This window comes from Protopterus annectens, chromosome 3.part1, assembly GCF_019279795.1.
Source record: "Protopterus annectens isolate FY-2018-M chromosome 3.part1, PAN1.0, whole genome shotgun sequence".
Classification (NCBI taxonomy): domain Eukaryota; kingdom Metazoa; phylum Chordata; order Ceratodontiformes; family Protopteridae; genus Protopterus; species Protopterus annectens.
In genome coordinates this window covers 1,563,870,366-1,563,891,951 of record NC_056732.1, presented here as the reverse complement: position 1 = coordinate 1,563,891,951, position 21,586 = coordinate 1,563,870,366, and the positions used below count along the sequence as shown (strand labels likewise).

Here is a 21,586-nt window from a genome sequence, read left to right as displayed (position 1 = left end):
ACCTGAGACGTACCTCCCTGGACTACATGAAAAGAGACATGGAGGAGCTCTCCGATCTTGTAGCCAAACAGGTATGACCCTAGCCGTGAGTAGCATCCTGCCATCACCCAGAATGACACCACAGTACAAGGACAAAATTATTGACTTTAACAATTGGCTAAGCTTCTGGTGTCATTCTAAGGGAATCCGGTATCTGTCTGCCTGGGATGACATGATCGACAGACCACGCTGCTTTGCCAGAGATGGCCTGCACCTGTCACCCTTGGGATTCCTGATACTGGGAAAGGCTCTTGCCACCCCTATAGTGCCTTTTTTAGGCAAGGTTCAAATGACAAATTCACCACCGTAACAGGTACAAGCAAGCAAAATCTGAGGGTAATGCTACTCAATGCTAGAAGTCTAAACCTCAAAATGCACTCACTCGAGGCACTCCTTAAAATGGAGAACATTGACATCTGTGCAGTGACAGAGACCTGGTTCAAAGCTCCAGAGAGCACCCCTGCATTACCAGGCTATAATTCATACCACACCTTTCGGCCACCAAACCTGGACCGAAACACTAAAGATGGAGACGTGTCCATATTCATTAAGGATATCCACACCTCCAAGCTAGTTGCTCAGCATAATGCATCTGAGATTATCCAAGTTCAACTAACTCTGGGCAAAACCGCAATCTAGATTGTAGCTTGCTACAGACCCCCCCCCCACCATGCCCCAGGATTCCCACTCCCCTTTTCTTGATACACTGGAAAATATTAAGTTACAACCCAACACTCTAATAATGGGTGATTTCAACTACCCTACCAGTAACTGGGAAAACTACTCATGTACCAACTCTTTTGCTCAACATTTTCTGGAAATCATCAATTCCAGCACCTTGGATCAACTTATCCACACTCCCACCAGGGGCAGCAATATCCTAGACCTGGTCATCACCAACATGGGTGACCGGTGTTCCACACCAGAGGTCAGCTCCTCGTTGATCAGATCCGACCACAAGCTAATCACCCTAGACATCCACATCCCACTCCCAACCCCATTAGGAAAACAACCGTAAAAAATTTCTCCAAAGCCAACTTCACGCTTCTTAAGACTGAAGTGGCAAACTTCACGACACACATGCAGATGGACAATAGAGGTACGACTGCTGAATCCTACACAAATGCACTTTATAAGCACTTACACGAGTGCATAGTTCGTGCTATCCCTAACAGAACCAAGATGTTATCCTCCAAAAAAGGAAGCCAATCTGGTGGTCATCTGCCATAAACAAACTCTACAACAGAAGAAAGAAACTGTTGCAAAAAAGCGTAAAATCCCATGATTGGAGGAACTCTCTGGTCAGCCTCAGTAAGAAGCTGAGATCCCTCATAAAATCCTCCAAAGCTAGTTATGAAAACAAAATTGCCACTGATTCTAAAGACAACCACAAAGCATTCTATAGCTATGTCAAGAATCTCAATGGCAGCACTCAGATCTGCTCTGAGTTACAGCACAATGACACTAAATATAGAGAACCAACTGATGTTATGTGATCCTATCTCGCCTACATTCTGACTGATGGGCTCGGAGCCGATCCCTCGGCTCCGACTCGGCACGCTTATGCTATAGAGCGAGGCCTCTAATTGGCTGAGCTATCTTTATCCCAGGATGCACCACCACTAATCCCCCAGATCTCGTTTGCCACTTACAGAGCTTGGACGTGGTCTCAACATTGGCTGGGCTAAGTACTATATTAATAGTCTTTTTTCCTGTCAGTAGTTCTCTCTTTTCAACCCAAAAGCTGTTTTAACGGCTATTTTTTGTGTACAAGTGTGTCTCTTGTTGATTTATTGAATTTTGCTTTATTTTTCCTGTCAGAGAAGGTTCCGTTTCAGTTAGAGGGGCCTTCCCCTGTACTAACTACTTTAGTGGTTGTGTGTGGGTCAGTACCCGTTTGAGTTAGAGGGTCTTGACCCTCCTTGTTTTCTTCCCTTTTCTTTTCTGTGTGTGTAAAAAAAAAAAAAAAAAAAAGTTTTTTCAGTTTATAATATTCTGAGTACGGGCATACTTATTTGTACCTGTGTCCCAAAACTGTTTAAAGTTTACTGTTGTGTTCTGTTTTTTCTGCACAACTATGTCTAAGGAACATAAACCCTCCGGGTTTAAAAAGTGCACGAGGTGTGGGTTTAAAATGTCCATTACGGACGACCACTCCTCGTGCGTCTATTGTCTTGGCACCAAACATCTCCAGGAATCGTGCAGTGTATGCCATGCGTTTTCCTCCCGAGTCCTCCAGGAGAGGAAAAACAAATTAATCCTTAAAGGATTAATCAAGCCTTCTTTCGAAGAGGCTTTATCTTCCTCTCCGTCTCCTTCTAAGAAGAGGAAAGCGCCGGCTCCGACCAGTCAGTCGGAACCGACGGCTAAAAAAGGTAAGCAGACTTCTCCATCGGCTCCACGGACTTCGGAGCCGAGGTCGGAACGGTCTGCCTCGATGCCTCCTACCTCGACCCCTCTGGTTTTGGAGCCGAGGTCTGGAGCATCGAGAGGCGGGTCACCCTCATCGGCTCCACTGATATTGGAGCCGATAAGGGTCATCGGCTCAGACACTTCCCCCTCGGAGCCGAAGTTCTTATCGGCGCCGAGGGAAATTTCCTTGAAAGTTTCCTCGGATCCGATAATTGTGGAGTCCTTTCGGAGCCGGTCCCCGAGCCCTTCGGAACCGATGGAGAAATCGGTTCGGGCCCGATCGGTATCCTCGAGATCTTCCAGGATGTCTGATTCGGACATCGACAGGGTACTCCTTCGACTTTTCCAGTCTCCGGTGTTCCAAAAGATGGTTTCGGCTCCAGCCCATTTGGCTAAGGAGCCGATGGTCCACTCCCTTACAGTACTTCCTCCTCCAACAGCTTCGGCACCGTTGGAGCAGGTGTTGGTGGAACCAGTGGAGGTGTTAGGGTCAGGCCCGACCCTTGCTCCGACTCCGGCTCCTGAGTCGGAGTTCAGTGCACGGACTTCTTCCTTCGGCCCTGGGGGGGAGGCTTCGGGATTGATACCTTCGGCCCCAAGTCTCCCTCTTGGTGCGTCGGCGGCGGGAGTACCGTCCACTGTCGTGGCCACGGAGGGGGGACCTTCCCAGGATTCTGGTGGTCCCGCCTTCAGGGCTATGAGGAATGCTCTAGCCAAATCTTCTTTGGCTACCTCCACAGTTTCCCCAGCTCCTTCCCTACATTTGGAGACTGGGTCGTTGGCAGTTCCCCTGTCAGCAGACAGTGGAGCCCCTGGGCCTCAGGTTACCCCCGCTGGGGTTTCTCCCCCTCCTGGAGGTCCTTCTGAAGCCTCTTCGGAAGAACCTCCCAGGAAGAAAACATGCAAGAGGAAGCACGTTGACTCCCCTGATGAGTCTTTGACATCTGACGACGATCTCGATGATGCAGAGGGGTCCCCCAAGTCGTCCTCGGATGATGTCTCCTTTGCAGACATCCTAGAAGCCCTAAAACAATGAGGCGGCTGGCAGTCCAAACCTCCCTCTGCTGATGAGTCGGTGTTCCTGAAGGCCTTCGGGGCTCAGCCCTCCGCCTCCTGGGTGTCTCCGCCCTTCGACGAGCTCTTGGATTTGATCTGTCGAAGGGCGTGGGAACACCCGGACTCTGTGGAACCGGTGCCCGCTCGTCCAAACAAATTTCTTTCAGCACCCCCAGATAGAGAGTTCCTCACGAAAGGTGTGGCTGTGGATGCTATGGTGGTGGCATCTGCTACACAGCAGGATGTAGCAGAGGCTTCTACGTCCGTCCATCCTCCTAATAAGGAGTCTAGGAGCATGGATCGGTACGGCAAGCACACCCTAAGTTCAGCGGCCTTTACTTTGAGGTCTCTGAACTACCTAACGCACTTTACGAGATTCCAGAGGGATCTGATTAAGGAGCTGTCCGATACCCTCTTAGGTAACCTGCCTGAGGAGCTGGCCCAGACGGTTGGATCTCAGCTGGCTACAATGTCATCCATTTCGAACTCGTCCATGAGGCTCATCTCGTATGCGGCCGAAGGGGCGAATAGAGCGGCGGTTACAGGCATTGCTCTACGGAGACAAGCCTGGCTCCGCCTGTGTCATTTCGAGGAGGCCTTCAAGTCTTCATTCGCCGACGCCCCCTTTGATGGGTCCTCCCTGTTTGGGCCCAAGGTGAAAGACACACTTACCCTCTGTGAACAGGAGGGTAAGACTCTGACTGCCGTAGGGGCACGATTTTCCACTCCCTTTCGGCCTTATCCCAAGGCTAAAAGAGGAGGGAAGATGTGGTTCCGGAGATCGCAGAAGTCTTACCCCTCTCAGCAGGAAGTTTCCCCCTCCAGAGGCAGAGGAGGGGGAAATTCATCAGGAAGACGCCGTCCCAGAGGCGGCAGAGGCCCCCGCAACACTGGAGACCGCGAGTCCTTTCGTGGCTCTTCAACCTTTCATAGTCCCTGAGGGATTGCCCGACTGTGCTGCTCGGAGCCAGTCGGGGTCGTCGAAGCACCTAAAGGCCTGGGAAGGGATCACTCAGGACCGATGGGTGCTTCGAATTATCGCCGGAGGTTACTCCATCCCATTCTGTTGTCCCCCCCCTCAGTCCAAAAGAATCCCGGACCCGCCACCCAGTCAACGGGATACCGCAGCCATAGAAATTTCAAAACTGCTGCAAAAGGAGCCATCCAACCGGTCCCCAGACCAGATCGGATTAGGGACTTACTCAAGATTCTTTTTAGTGCCAAAAAAGACCGGGGACTTGAGGCCCATTTTGGACCTAAGCAACCTAAACCATTCAGTCAAGAAGTCCAAGTTCTGAATGGTCACTTTACAAACCATTCTCCCGTTGTTGGAGAAAGGTGTTTGGATGTGCTCCATAGACCTCAAGGACGCGTATTACCATATCAAAATACATCAAACGTCCAGAAGACACTTGCGCTTCAGCCTAGGAAGCAGTCATTTTCAGTTCCGTGCGCTGCCCTTTGGTGTCACCACAGCCCCCAGGGTGTTCACCAAATGCTTGGCAGTAGTGACTGCTCACTCGAGGAGTCTAGGATTCCAGGTGTTTCCGTACCTAGATGACTGGCTTCTAACTGCCACCTCCAAGCATCTACTTCTACGGAGCCTGCAAGCCACAACATCACTGGGCAATTCCCTCGGAATCACCTTCATTTGGCCAAAGTCTGTGTTACGGCCATCTCAGAGAATAAGATTCATAGGGGCAGAGATAGATTCAAACCAGATGCGGGACTATCTACCTGCAGACAGAATTCAGATCATACAAAATCAGGTTCGAGCCTTACTCCCCAGGTCCAAAGCCCCAGCCAGAATGGTCATGCAACTATTGGGATCGATGTCTGCCACAGTTCTGCTAGTTCCCTTGGCAAGGTTACACATGAGAATCCTCCAGTGGCTTCTTTCAACTCAGTGGTCCTTTCAGGAACTCCCTCTCAATCATCTAATATGGATCACAGAATCTTGCAGACGGGACCTTCGCTGGTGGCTAGTGTCTTCCAATTTGGATCAGGGACGACCCTTTGTTCTTCCTCCTCCGGCGGCCACTTTGACCACGGACGCCTCCCAGACGGGGTGGGGGTGGGGGGGGCATTCCCTGGGCAGGTCAGTCCAGGGAAAATGGCATCCGGAAGAGACCTCTCTCCACATCAACATCCTAGAAATGAGAGCAGTACCCCTGTCCCTTCAAGCCCTTCACTGTTACCTCCCTCCGGGCGTAATTGCTGTTCACTCAGACAACATGTCAGTTGTCTGGTACCTGAACAAGCAGGGAGGGACCAGATCCTATCCTCTTTGCAGAGAAGCGATGAGGGTCTGGGAATGGGCAATCTCAACCAAATGCTTCCTAGTGGCTACTCACATACCGGGCAAATCCAATGTTATAGCTGACAGGTTGAGCAGAACCATCCTCTCTCCTCACGAATGGTCTCTGAACATGACTATTACAAGACAGATTTTCAGCGAATGGGGAGTTCCGTGCTGCGACCTCTTCGCGACTCCTCTGAATGCGAAGTGCAAAGATTTTTTCTCCCTAACCCCGGCTCCGGGGAAGAGCCCTATGGACGCGTTAGTCCATCCTTGGCCCACCGGCCTGCTTTATGCCTTCCCTCCAGTTCCTCTCCTACCCAAGGTAATTCAGAAGGCCTCTCTCTTAGGGAGCAAGATGATCTTAATTGCTCCTTACTGGCCTCGTCAAGTCTGGTTTCCCTATCTTCGGAAACATGCTCTGGAAGGTCCATGGTTCCTGGACCAGGTCCCAGACCTACTGATTCATCAGTCGGGACTACTACACCAGTCCCTACACACATTAAGATTGACGGCCTGGCTCCTCCTCTTCCAACCATAGTCAGGAGACATGCACTAGACCCAGATGTAGTGCACATATTGTCTTCAGCCCACAAGTCTGCTACGAAGAAACTTTATTCTAGCAAATGGAAAAGATTTGCTATATGGGCTCAACTCCGGGGCCTGGACCCCATTTCAACCCCAGTAGCAGAAGTACTCAAGTAACTAACCTCTCTTTTCAACCAAGGCTCTTCTGTTTCTACCATCAAAGTACAATTGGCAGCGATTTCTAATTTTCATGAATCCGTAGACCCACCCTTAATGAGCAACAGGTTGTGTAAGACCTTCTTGAAAGGTGCTGCTCTATTAAGACCTCCAGTTTCTCATCCTGCACCTCCATGGGATCTCGATATAGTATTATGCGCCTTGACTTCTTCCCCTTTGAACCGGCAGCTACCTGTGATTTAAAGTTTCTATCATGGAAGACAGCTTTTCTAGTGGCAATTACTTCAGCCAGAAGGGTTTCAGAACTTCAAGCTTTGTCAGTGAAACCTCCGTACTTGGTTTTTCATACAGACAGGGTTTCCCTCAGACCAAATCCTTCTTTTGTTCCTAAAGTCTGTTCTACTTTATGCTTGCAACAGTCATTAGAGCTCCCAGTTTTTTTCCCAAAATACTCAAATAAAGCGGAATTTATTTTCCACACACTAGATGTCCACAGGCAGTTATGTTTTTATTTGGATAGGACCAAACAATCAAGGAAGACAGATCAGTTGTTTGTGTCCTTTGCAGAAAACAAATTGGGCAACGCGGTCACAAAGGTCACTATTGCCAAATGGATCAGGGACTGTATTACTCAAGCTTATGTTTATTCTAACAAGGAGCTTTCCACCTCTGTCAAGGCTCATTCTACAAGGGCTCTGGCTACTTCGGTAGCATTTCATTCTAAGCTTGCTATTAGTGACATTTGTGCTGCGGCTACATGGTCTTCCCCGCATACCTTCATTTCTCACTACAAATTAGATGTGGCATCTAGAGGACGAGCTTCATTTGGTTCCACAGTGCTCAGGAGTGTTTTCCAATGAGCCACCCGGGATTTAGGTGCTAGGGACGCTGTCCCATCGGTCAGAATGTAGGCGAGATAGGATCACATAACATCTTTTAGTTATGTACTCACCATAACTTCAGATGTTTGGGATCCATCTCGCCTACATTCCTAATAACCCACCCTCCTTTCCCCTTCCTTGGAGATCAGAGGATATCAGAAGGTCCGAATCCTGTTGTTTCATCTTGAAACATCTAACAATGTTATATAATCAAGCTGTGCATGTGTGCATGAATGCGGACAAACAAGATCTGGGGGATTAGTGGTGGTGCATCCTGGGATAAAGATAGCTCAGCCAATTAGAGGCCTCGCTCTATAGCATAAGCGTGCCGAGTCGGAGCCGAGGGATCGGCTCCGAGCCCATCAGTCAGAATGTAGGCGAGATGGATCCCAAACATCTGAAGTTATGGTGAGTACATAACTAAAAGATATTGCCAACATCCTGATAGATAGGTTCAGTGCTAACTTTACCCCCCTCTCACCCCCTAAAGGGCCCATCTTTATACGGGAAGAATGCAAAGTTCCTGTAATCACGGCTGCACAGGTAAAACCCTCACTCTCCAAAGCCAAGAACACAGCATCCATGGGACCTGACAACATTCCAGGCTGCCTTCTACATGAACTACAGAATGAACTGGCACCTCACCTAAGTACCATGTTCAATGATAGCCTCACCTTAGGCTTTGTGCCCATTGAATGGCGCACAGTGACAGTTATCCCACTCCAGAAAGGGGGGCCACAACAGATCCCGGGACCTACCGCCCCATTAGCCTGACGAGCCTTGTCTGTAAGGCCATGGAACGTATCATCATGGAACTCATAAACAGAGACATTGGAGATCTCCAAACTCTGGACCCCACACAGTTTGGGTTTGTAAAAGGCAGATCATGTCTCCTAAACCTGATAGACTTCTTTGAAGTAGTCACCAAAGCCATAGATTAGGGTAAGGTGGTTCACACAGCCTATGTAGATCTTGCCAAGGCATTCAACACCATCCCCTACTCAGGAATTATAGATAAACTCACTAAACTAGGTATAAATCCCTATGTCACAAGATGGGTTGCCAACTGGCTTACTGACAGAACCCACACTGTGAACGTAGCAGACTCAAGTCAGACTTCAGACCAGTGACAAATGGAGTACCACAGGGTTCAGTCCTGGGTCCTCTCCTGTTTGGTATCTACTACTCTGAAGTACAGGCTAACACAGAATGTGGTCTTTGGCTAACTAAATTTGCAGATGACTGCAAACTAGGAGCCAAAATCGAAACTCCTAACGATGCGGACATCCTACAAAAGGCCCTCACTGAGACAGATGCCTGGTGTCAAAGCCATGGCCTCAAGCTCAATGCCAAAAAGTGCATTGTCATCCCCTTTGGTAAAAACTCTGTACCCATGAACTACTACATAGGCAGTAGTCTTCTTAACACCAAAAGTGTGATAAGACACCTTGGGACACAGGTGGACAGTAGTCTTTCCTTTGATAATCACATCTCCACAGTGGTCACGAAATCCTTCTACATGGCACACCTCATCACAAAAGGTTTCTCATCCAGAAAAAAGAGGTCATTGTTCCCCTCTACTCATCACTCATTAGACCCATTATAGAGTACAACACCCCTTTTGGTATGTACCTCACAAGACATCACAACAACTGGAAAGGCCAGAAAAATACCTCACAAAGAGGATTACTGGCCTCAAACAGATGCCTTACGCAGGCCGTCTCAAAAAACTCCAGCTTTACTCCGTCGCATATCGCCTACTCAGAGGCGATCTCTGCCTAACATACAAAGCTATGTCAAACCCAGAGCTGTTGGACATGCTCCACTTAAAGAAATCCCAATCCCTCCAAGCTACACTCTCTAGGGACCTAAACCTTGTCACCACAATAAACAGAACATGCTGGAGGGATAGATTCTTGTCCCAGAGACTTCCCATACTCTGGAACAGACTACCTATGTATGTCAAACAGAGCTCCTCATTAGCACTCTTCAAGAAAAATCTTGATGATTGGATGGGTAATAGGAAATTCACCCCGGGGATCACTTCTGTGGTTCTGCTTGACACGGGCACAGGAAAATAATTTTCTTGGGTGGCGAAAGCCAGGGCACCTTTTTGGCTAGGCTTGCATAGGCCCTAGGGCCAATAGCCTAGTACCTACCTATGAACCTATGAATGTTCTGTGACCGCACTGTAGTGGAGGAATGTAAAATCATCCTTTTTGCGCTTACGCATATAGCGCGGAATGGGAGATTTCCCTTTCCCTCACCATAGTGCGATCTCGGAGTAGATATATTTAAGTAGGGGGGGTGGGGGGGGTGCAAGGTGCGAACACATTTGAAAGGTGTTACTTTTTTTTTTTTTTGTCTCTTTCATGTGTTCGAGTTTCTCTAAACACGAGATTCTGGTTTCGAGTTTTTGACTTTCAAGTTTAGAGAAATTCGATCATATGAATGGGAACTATATATATATATATATATATATATATATATATATATATATATATATATATACACACACATGTATATTTATATATATATATATATATAAAAGGTGATTGTTGGTTGTTTTCTTTCTTGTTGCTGATTGGCCTCTTATAGGTTAGGTTTAGTTATTGCTTAAAATGTCTTCTAAGGATTCTAAATTCTCTGGGTTTAAAAAGTGTTAGGAATGTGGATAAAAATGTTCCTTACAGACAGACATACAATTTTTGTATACTGCTTAGGAGCCATCCATCTACAAGAGTCCTGTGCAGTTTGTCATTCCTTTAGTCACAGGGCTTTGTTGGAAAGAAAGAACAAGCTGATACTAAACAGCCTTTTGAAGACCCCCCCCCCCACTTTTCCGAAGCAATCCAAAAAGGCCCAGGATCTTCTACATCTTGCCAGTCTCCTTCTTCAGAGTTAGATAAGTCTGTGAAGAGATGACTTCATCTTCCAGCGCTCTGTCGGAGCCATCCAAAAAGGTGCCCAAAATTTCCTCTCTAGTTCCGAAGGCTGTAGGTTCCGAGAGGCCTACCACTTCGGCTTCATCAGTTTCGGTGCTGAGGGAGTTTCAGTTGCGGAGCAGGTCCCCTGAATTGGAACTGGTATCCCCCACTCTCAGGTCACCATTGCTCCAGTCCTCCAAATCTCATGCCTTCTTGACTCGATCTTCCAGGAGCCTGTCTGACAACGACGTGTATTGTGTGGTGCAGAGGCTGTTGAGGACACTGGCGCTTACAAAACTGTGATCGGATCCAACCCCGAGGGCTTCTGATCTGACCAAATCCACCTCTTCTGCACCAATTCCTCCGCAGATCCGTCCTTGGACCTCGGAGCAAGAATGTCCGGAGCTGATCTTGGTGAAACCGTCAGAACAGAGACCTATCACAGGATCTTCTGAACTGAACATTGCTCCGACATCCTCGGTTCCATCAGAACTTGAGGAGTCTAGGAACTGACGCTCTCCAGTTGGGTCCGGGGAGGGGAGTCAGATCAGACAGTCATCGGATACAAACTTGTCTCTCAGGGCATCGGCTTAGGTGAACTCGGATCTTACCTCAGCCTTGGAGCCACCCCCCCCCCTTGGTTCCAGGGATTCCCTCCAGTTCTTCGGAGATGGGAGTTTCCTTGCATCAGGGGTGGGGGGCTTTGAGATGATGAGGAGAGTGCTGTCTCCACAGGCAACTCCACTCTCAAATCTGGACATTCTTCCCCCAAAGGCACCGGTGTCTCTCTCTATACCCTTGCATCCACAGGGATGTGCAGATCTTAAGCCTTAAGATGCCCCACTGGGTGCCCTCCTTTCTTTCGAAACCTCTCCTGAGTACCCCTCAGAAGAGGTCCCTCGGAAAAGGTTATGGAAGAGGAAGCATTTAGACTCCCTAGAGGAGACCGTCACTTCAGATACAGACCTTGATGAAGCCAAAGGGTCCCCACAGTCACCTCCTGATGTCTTCTTTGGAGACAGCTTGGAAGTACTTAAACAGAGAGGGGGCTAGAAGTCCACCTACCCTTCAGCAGTGGAGTCTGTGTACCTGAAGACTTTTGGATCTCACCATTCCTCCACTTGGGTGTCTCCGCCTTTCAACGAACTAATGGATTTAGTTTCTTGAAAGGCTTGGGAGTCTTCAGATTCTGTGGAACCAGTTCCTCGGAGGCCAAATAAGTTTATTACTTATCCTTTGGACAAAAATTTCCAAACTAATGGAGTCCCAGTAGATGCTATGGTGGTGGCAGCAGCCACCACAAAGGAACTCTCAGAGATGTCTTCTTCTGTCCATCCACCGAACAAGGAGTCTCGCACGATGGACAGATATGGAAAGCACATTTTTTCTTCAGCAACATTTGCTCTTGGGTCGCTGAATTAACTGACTTATTTCACAAGATTACAGAGAGTTCTCCTGAAAGAGCTAGGAGAATACCCTCCAAGGTTCAGTAGCTGAAGGGGTGTCAGAAAAAGTTTAATCTCAAGTCTCTACCTTAAATTCAGTAGTGAACTCCTCCATGAGACTGATTTCTTATGCAGCGGATGGAGTGAACAGAGCAGCGGGTTTAGGGTTTTCCCTAAAGAGACACTCCTAGATGCGCTTGTGTGACTTTGAAGAGCCCTTTAAATCTTTCTTTGTGAATGCCCCATTTCATGGCTCCCTGTTCGGGCCCAAAGTCAAGGAAACACTAACCAGAAGGAAAGACTCTCTCTGGCGTAGAAGTCCGTTTTCCCCTGCCTACCAGACCTTACCCCAAAGGTCAGAAAGGTAATGGGAAGATGTGGTTTCGAAAATCCCAGAGAGTTTTCCAGGACATACATGGTGAATCTTTCCCCAGGGGCAGAGGGGGAAGTAGTAATGGAAGACGCTGACCATGCCTGCAGAGGGGGGCCACAGAATCAGGGTGACCAGGAATCCTTCTTTGGTAAGCCCTTTCAGCACTCCCGAAGGGAAGCCCACCTGTCCTTCTCTGGAGGCAGTCGGGGGCTGCTTATCTTTGTACCCAAAAGCCTGGCTTACAATACAAAGACAAGTGGGTACAAAGTATCATATCCAGAGGTTACTCCATACCCTTTTCCTTCCCCATCCCAAACATCTCAAAATGCACTCACTCGAATCACTCCTTAAGATGGAGAACATCAACATTTGTGCTGTAACAGAGACCTAGTTCAAGGCAGCAAAAAGCACCCCTGCACTACCAGGCTATTACTCATTCCACACTTTTCGACTCCAGAACTTGGACTGAAGCTCCAAAGGTGGTGGTGTTTCCATATTCATAAAGGATGCGCACATCTCCAGACTGGTAGCCCAATATAATGTATCAGAGATACTTCAGGTGTAGCTAACAGTGGGTAAGACAGCGATTTAGGTCCTAGCCTGTTATAGGTCCCCAACCATGTCCCAAGACACTCACTCCATATTCCTAAGCACTCTGGAGAACATCAGGGTCCAACCTAACACACTCATGCTGGGCGAACTCAACTACCCCGCCTTTAACTGGGAAAACTACTCATGTACCAATACACTTGCCCAACGTTTCCTGGAAATCGTTAATTCCAGTGCTCTGGACCAACTCGTTCTTACCCCCACTAGAGGTAGCAACATCCTTGACCTTGTCATTACTAACATGGGCGACCGTTACTCTACACCAATAGTCAACACCTCCCTGGTTAGATCCGACCACAAACTTATCACCTTGGAAATCCACATCCCCCCCACCCCAGCAAACCATGAAAAACTTCTCCAAAGCTAACTTTGGGCTCCTTAGAACAGAGGTGGCTAACATCACAGCACCCATACAAATGGAGAATAGTTGCATGACCGCCGAGTCATACACCAATGCACTGTATGCACATGTACACAAATGCTTTGATCTCGGCATACCCAGTAGAACCAAGACGCTCACCTCCAAAAAAAGAAGCCAATCTGGTGATCTCCTGCCATAAATAAACTCTACAACAGTAGGAGGAAACTGATGCGGAATAAGGTGAAGTCCCAACAGTGCAAAAACTCCCTTATCAGCCTCAAAAAAGTTGAGATCCCTCATCAAATCCTCTAAAGCTAGCTATGAAAACAGAATTGCAGCAGATAGTAATGACAACCACAGGGCCTTCTATAGTTATGTAAAGAACCTCCACAGCAATACCCAGATTTGCTCTGAGCTACTGCACAATGGTACCTCCTATACCGAGCCAACAGATATTGCCAATATACTGGCTGACAGAGTCAGTGCCAACCCCCCTCCCAAAAGGACCAAACACAATACCAGTAGATTGCCAGGCACCCAGTATTACTGCTGCACAGGTTAAAACAGCACTGTCCAAAGTCAAGAATACAGCTTCTATGGGACCTGACAATATCCCTGGCTGTGTTCTACATGAACTACAGAGTGAACTGATAACTCAACTGTGTGCCCTGTTCAATCACAGCCTCACCTCAGGCTTTGTCCCTACCGAATGGTGCACTGCTATAGTCATCCCTCTCCACAAAGGAGGAGCGACTACAGACTCTGGGAACTATCGCCCCATTAGCCTGACATGTCTGATATGCAGAGCTATGGAATGTATTATCATGGACCTAATAAACAAGGATATAGGGAATCTCCAATCTCTGGATCCCACACAGTTTGGTTTTGTGAAGGGTAGATCATGCCTGCTCAACTTGGTCGACTTCTTTGAGTCAGTTACCTGAGCTGTGGATGAAGGCAAGGTGGTTCATACAGCCTACCTTGATCTGGCCAAGGCCTTTGATACCATTCCCCACTCAGGAATCATAGAAAAACTCACTAAGCTGGGCATCAACCCCTATATCACTAGGTGGGTTGGCTCACAGATAGACTCCACAGTGTGAAAGTAGCTGACTCCAAGTCAGACTGCCGACCAGTCACGAGGGGAGTCCCACAGGGATCAGTCCTGGGTCCTCTCCTGTTTGGTATCTACTTCTCAGAAGTCCAGTCCAACAAGAAGGTATTTTGGTTGACAAAGTTCACAGATGATTGCAAGTTGGGAGCCATTATTAACTCCCCAAGTGATGTTGACATCTTACAGAATGGCCTCCAACGACTGGTGTCAGAACCATGGCCTTAAGCTCAATGCCAAAAAAATCTGTCATCATCCCCCTTTGGGAAAAACCCAGCTCCTATGAACTACCACATCAGTGGTAGTCCACTGAACACAGTAGACGTTATAAGAGGTCTGGGAACACAGGTTGACAGTAACCTCTCTTTTGACCACCACATTGCCACTGTAGTCAGAAAGTCCTTCTATGTGGCACATGTCATTACTAAGGGTTTTGCATCCAGGAAGAAAGAGATCATTGTCTCCCTCTACTCTTCCCCCATTAGGTCAGTTATCGAGTACAATGCCCTATTTGGCATGTACCTCACTAGACACCTGCAATAACTGGAAAGGCCGCAAAAGTACCTCACAAAGAGGATCCTAGGCCTTAAACACTTGTCCTGTATGGACAGACTCAAAAAACTCGAACTATTCTCTGTCTCATATTACCTACGTAGAGGCGATCTCTGCTTGACTTATAAAGCTGTGTCTGACCCAGCTCTGTTAGAAATGCTGCATCTAAAGAAATCCCAATCCCGCCGCGCCACATGCTCCAGAGACCTCAACCTCATTACCACAATCAACAGAACATGCTGGAGGGACAGGTTCATAATACAGAGATTGCCCTTGCTATGGAATAGACTACCCATACATGTCAAACAGAGCACCTCACTGGCCCTCTTCAAGAGAAATCTTGATGAGTGGATGGGAAATAGAAAATTCACCCCGGGGATCACTCCAGTGGCCCTACTCGACAGAGGCACTGGAAACTAAGGTCGGGTGGCAAGATGCCAGGGTAATCCTATGGGCTAGGCTTGTAAAGGCTCCAGGAGCCTAGTACATATCTATGAAGCAATGAACCTATAAAAAACATTCTGGATGTTCCACCCAGTCAAAGAGAATAGGCAACTCTAGAAATAAAAAAGTTGCTAGACAAAAGAGTTATCGAAACAGTCCCTGCAGACCAACTAAGATCTGGAACTTACTCAAGGTTCTTTTTAGTTCCAAAGAGAACAGGGGACTAGAGACCAATTCTGGATCTCGGCAACCTAAACAAATCTGTAAGAAAGTCAAAGTTCTGGATGGTGACACTGCAGTCAGTACTCCCATTTCTGGAACAAGACAATTGGATGTGGTCTGCGTACTACCACATAAAAACTGACAGGTGATTCAGGAGACACCTGCACTTTTAGCTGGGAACCAGCCACTAACAGTTTCCGGCTCTGCCTTTTGGCCTCATTACAGCCCTCAGAGTGTTCACCAAGTATATGGCAGTAGTCGCTGCTCACTTGAGACGCCTAGGATTCCGAGTGTTTCCATACTTAGATGACTGGCTCCTAACCACCCCCATTGAGCATCTACTAACAAAAGTGAGAGACATCACCTTCCAACTCTGTTCTCACCAAGGGATCACTATAAACTACAAAAAATTTGCCTTGCTGCCGTCTCAGCATATCCTTTTTGTAAGAGCAGAACTGGATACAGCACAAATGATGCCCAAACTTCCTCCAGAAAGGGTACAAGCTCTTCTACGTCAGGTCTTGAATCTCCTTTCCTAGAAAAAAGAACAAGCAAAGACAGTCCTAAGAGTCTTAGGAACCATGGCAGATGCAATAACCTTGGTCTCCTTAGCACATCTGCACATGAGAATTCTCCAGTGGCTACTGTCCACTCACTGGTCGGTGCATGAACTGCCCATATCCCACAAGATATTGTTAACGAATTCTTGCAAAAAAGATCTTCGTTGGTTGCCATACTCCACTCATATGATGTTAGGTCGACCCTTTGTACTTCCCCAACCATTAGCCACAGTGACCATGGATGCTTCCTGGATAGGTTGAGGGCATTATCTGCGAAAGACAGTCCAAGGTACTTGACAGGATCATGAAGTCCATTTGCACATCAATGTCCTAGAGATGAGAGCAATGCCTTTAGCATTGCAGGCATTCCAGGACTCTCTTCTGCTGAGAACTATTGTGATACAGACAGACAACATGTCAGTTGTATGGTACATAAACAAGCAAGGAGGGACCAGATCTTACCCCCTTTGTTGGGAGGTCCTGAAAGTATGGGACTGGACAACCTCCTCTCATTGCTTTCTGATAGCAATGCACATCCCAGGGAAATCCAAAGTGATTGCAGATAGACTCAGTAGAGCAATTCTGATGCCTCATGTGTGGTCCCTAAAATAGGAAGTGGCTGAAAAGAGTTTCCGCAAATGTGTGCCAACTTTTTGCCACATCCATGAACACCAAATGCAGCAGCTACTTTGCCCTGCCCCCCCCACCCCAGGGGAGTCACCAAGGGATGCACTTGTCCATGATTAGCCCTTGGATCTCCTCCATGCTTTTCTTCCCTTTCCGTTGATATCCAAAGTTCTTCAGAAAGCCAATTACTTGGAAAAGAACTTGATACTTATCGCCCCATACTGGCCTCATCAAATCTGGTTCCCCTTCCTATGACCTCATCTCTAGGAGGAGCCTTGGATTCTGGACCCAGTTCCGGACCTCCTGACTCATGCATCAGGGATGCTCCATCCCTTCCTTCAAACCCTTAAGTTGACACCTTGGCTGCTCCAATTCCAACCATAGCCAAGCTCCCTAACCTTTCTTCTTCAGTAAAACATATCCTAATTTTGTCTCATAAGGCTTGAACGAGAAAGATATATAGAAGCAAATGGAAAAGATTTTCTGTATGGGCTTCAAATAATCACATTTATCCTTTTTCTGCCCCAGTAGCTTCCATTCTATAATTCTTTGCAAAACTATTCAATGAAGGTGCAGGTAGCAGTGATATCCAATTTCCATTTAGGTGACTCAGGCCTCAATATTATGTCCCACAGACTATGCAAAGCCTTTCTTAAAGGTACTTTTTTATTAAGACCACCTGTTAAAGACCCTCTGGCACCATGGTACTTGAGCTTTGTCTTATCCCATTTGATTTTCCCCCCATTTAAACCAGCATCATCCTGCGATCTCAAATTTTTGACTTGGAAAACTATTCTTTTGATAGTTATTAATTCTGCTAGAAAGGTGACAGAACTGAAGGCCTTGTCAATAAAGCTCCTCTACATGTTCTTCCACAGAGACAGAGTATCTACTAGTATTTTTCCCTAATTATAAGAATTATGAGAATAAGGCGAAATACATGTTGCACCAACTGGATGTACATAGACAATTACGTTTCTACTTACATAGGACAAAGGACTTCAGAAAATCTGACCAACTATTTGTATCCTTTTCAGATAGAAAAAATGGTGCTCCAATTTCTAAAGCGACACTTTCAAAATGGCTCTCATATTGTATAACCTTTGTTTGTAAATCTCAGAACAAAGATCTTCCCCATAAAATAAAAGGCCATTCTGCAAGAGCCATTGCAACCTCTTCCACCTTTCGGGCTAGACTGCCCATTGATACCATCTGTGCTGCAGCAACATGGGCAAGGCCACATACCTTTATCACTCATTACAAAGTCGATTTGGCCTCCAGAAACAGGGCCTTCTTTGGTTCCACAGTTCTGAAGAATATTCTCCCTTGAGCCACCCAATGAAAATGGTGCTAGGGACAATCTTAGTAAGAATGAAGGCGAGATAGGACAACAACACATAAAGAAGCTATGTACTCACCATAATGTTCCATGTGTGTTGTCCATCTTGTCTTCATTCTTGTGTCCCATCCTCCTTTCCCCCAGCCTTTTTGCTCCTGGAAGACCGAGTTGATACAATTGGCTACTAGCGATCTCTGACCTTTTTGATTGCTGTATAATGTATTCAAGCTACCATTATTTTTCACCCCTTTTTATATCTGCCAACAAGATCTGGGGAACTCTCCTGGTGCATGATGGGATAGGAGTTAGGCACGAGCTAGTGAAAGACCTTGAGCTTGTATATAAGGCCATGTCTTAGTAAGAATGAAGGCGAGATGGGCAACACACATGGAACATTATGGTGAGTACTTAACTTCTTTTTTCTGTCAGCTGTTGAAAAACTCTCTGAGGAACCAGGAACATTCTAATGACATCACTCACTGTTCAGCTGATTCTCCACAGTTTATACTTTAGAATGTCCCTCTCAAACGTGCACAGTTAGAAATGTAACAAAGCCGTGACAGATTCTTTGAACATTCTGTTTAAACAGGTAAACACTCACCATTTCAAAAATTATTTACATTTTCACAATTAGGCATGCTGGCATGCAATACAAGTTAATCTGAGAATATGCACAAATCTCCTGCCAGACATGCTAACACAGATGACAGTATTTTCAGTTTCTTTACATTTCTCCTCCCTTATAACTCATGTTCGATTTTCAAGGGAACCCACTCCTCTCCTGGACAATCCATCCACATTGGCATTATTAACCCTACTGTGATGTTGTATGGTCATATCCTATGCTTGCAATCCTAGACTCCACCTCATGCCATCCTTCTTTAGCACTAGCACTACTGGAGAATCCCAAGGACTGTTAGATTCTTGAATTACCCCCATTTATAGCATTTCCCTCATTCCTTGTTTCAGAGTCTGCTTCACTCTCTCAGGTACTCTATAAGGAACCTGCTTATTAAGTTTTTGGAGTCCTGTGTCCACATGGTGCTGCACCAAGTCAGTACACCCATGTTTCCCTGTGAACATATCCCCAAATTCCTGTAATACTATTTTTATCTCCCAGACGTGATTAGGAGTAAACTGTGGTGAGATGGTGATCTCTTCCACAGAGGTGTCAATCCTGGCCATACCCAAAAGATCAGTTAACATATCCCTTTCAGACTCTTCCTGCCATCCACTATGAATGCTCAATACTAGGGCTTCCCTGTTGTGATAAAGTTTCATCATATTCATATGGGACATTTTGTGCCCTTGTCTCCTGCCTACCAAATTTACCATGTAGTTCACATCATTGATTCTCCTCACCACCTCAAATGGTCCCTCCCAAGCTGCTTTAACTTGCTATGTCTAACAGGAACAAGTACCATCACCTTCTGTCTCTCAGCATACTGTCAGTCAGTATTTCCTGTGGAAAACCTACTCTGCTGAAGATTTCTAGCAAAGCGTTTGCACCTTCTCTGCTTCAATAGATGACAGAGCCACTGCCTCAGGATATCTGGTAGCATAGTCTACTACCACTAAGATGTAATTCTTTTCTGTAGAACTTGGAGTACTCAGGGTTCCCATAATATCCAAGGCCATTCCCTGAAACGGCTCTTCGATAACAGGCAAAGGCATTAGAGGAGCCTTAACCTTGTCCCTTGCTATACCAACTTTTTGGCACAGTTCACAAGTCCTACAATATCCTACCACATCCCTTGTAATCCCTGGCCAATAGAAATTTTGCATAATACGTCTCTTAATACATCTCATGCCCATGACCTGAGAAAGGAATGGAATGCACTATGGATAAGAGTGGCAGATGGTAATCTCTAGGCAGTACCAACTGCCATATCACATCACCTTTTAGCCCACCTCCAGGAGTCCATTCTCTATACAACAAATCTTTGTTCCAGTTTACAGACTCTCCTCTTCCTTGAGCCTCAGGTGCCACCTTAGCCATCTCCCACAAGGTTTGTAATGTAAGTTGAGCCTGTCTCAACTCTAAATTCATGGCCTTTCCCAGCTCCCCTTCTGCAGGAAGCCTAATCACTTACGACAGCTGTGCCTTGCTGCCACTCTGGGTACCACTACTCATCTCAGTCCTCACAGTCACCGTATCCCAGAGAACATCATTGCCCAACAGCAGCTATGGCTCACATTCATAGGTAGGCGCTAGGCTATCTGCCCAAAGGCATTTATAAGTCTAGCTGGAATGTGTTGGATTTTGCTGCCCCCTTAGATTAGTTCCCTGTGTCTCTGTCCAGCAGAGCCATTGAAGTGATCCCTGGGGTAAACTTTCTGTTTCCCATCCACTCATCAGGGTTTCTCTTGAAGAGGGTTAGTGAGGAGCTCTGCCTAATGTAGATTGGAATCTTGTTCCAGAGCATGGGAAGTCTCTGGGACAGGAATCTATCCCTCCAGCACGTCCTATTTATTGTTGTGGTGAGGTTTAGATCCCTGGAGCGTGTGGCTTGAGGGGATATGGTTTTCTTTAGGTGGAGCATGTCCATCAATTCTGGGTTGGACATGGCCTTGTATGTCAGGCAGAGATCACCTTTGAGTAGGCGGTATGCAACCGAGTACAGCTGGAGTTTCTTCAGTCGAGCTGCATAGGGCATCTGCTTGAGGCCGGTGATCCTCTTGGTGAGGTACTTCTGTGGTCTTTCCAGTTGTTTGCAGGTGTCTTGTAAGGTACATCCCAAATGGGGCATTGTACTCTATGATGGGTCTGATGAGTGATGCATAGAGGCACCCAATAACCTCTTTCGATCTGGATGCAAACCCTTTTGTGATTAGGTGGGCCACATAGAATGATTTTCTAACCACTTTGGCAATGTGATTATCAAAGGAGAGGTTACTATCTACTTGGGTCCCCAGATCCCTTATTACGTCTTCCATATTTAGGGGGCTACTACCCGTGTGGTAGTTTGTGGGTACTTTGTTTTTTCCAAAGGGGATGACTATGCACTTTTTGGCATTTAGCCTGAGGCCATGGTTTTGACAGCAGGTATCTGTCTCAGTGAGACCCTTTTGGAGGATGTCTGTGTCAGCCGGAGAGTCAGTTATAGCCCCTAGTTTGCAGTCACCTGCGAACTTGGTCAGCCATAGTCTTCCTGTGCTTGCCTGTACCTCTGAGAAGTATATGCCAAACAGGAGGGGTCCTAGGACTGAACCCTGGGGAATGCCACTTGTAACCGGTTTAGAGTCAGACCTAGCTCCCACAACTCTTACCATGTGGGTTCTGCCTGTGAGCCAGTTGGCAACCCATCTCGTGATATAGGGGATCTGAAGTAGGATATTCATTTGTCTGCAACCTGTGGGTTATGGATCCGATATCGGATCCGAACCGGCATGGTTTTCCAGCTATGGATCCAAGCTCTCAGCTCCTCCCCTCACCCATAATGCCCTGCTCTACCCTCATGACCTCAGATCTCGTTTGCCGCGCTGGTGACTGGATTTGGGTACATAGCTCTCAGCTAAGTGAACTCTTTTTCTTGTAAAAAACAGAGAATTTTTTTGGTTGTTTGACTGAATTTGTGTGAAAGTTTAGGTTCCCCTTTAATATAGAGTATTTTGAGTTTATTT

At 46.8% G+C, this 21,586-nt stretch overlaps 1 protein-coding gene across 1 annotated transcript in view; it reads left to right on the top strand.

Annotated features, from left to right (window-relative positions):
• The window catches only part of LOC122797804 (SCO-spondin-like), a 4,708,783-nt gene that overhangs the window by 903,660 nt on the left and 3,783,537 nt on the right, over positions 1 to 21,586 (top strand). The window lies entirely within an intron of this gene.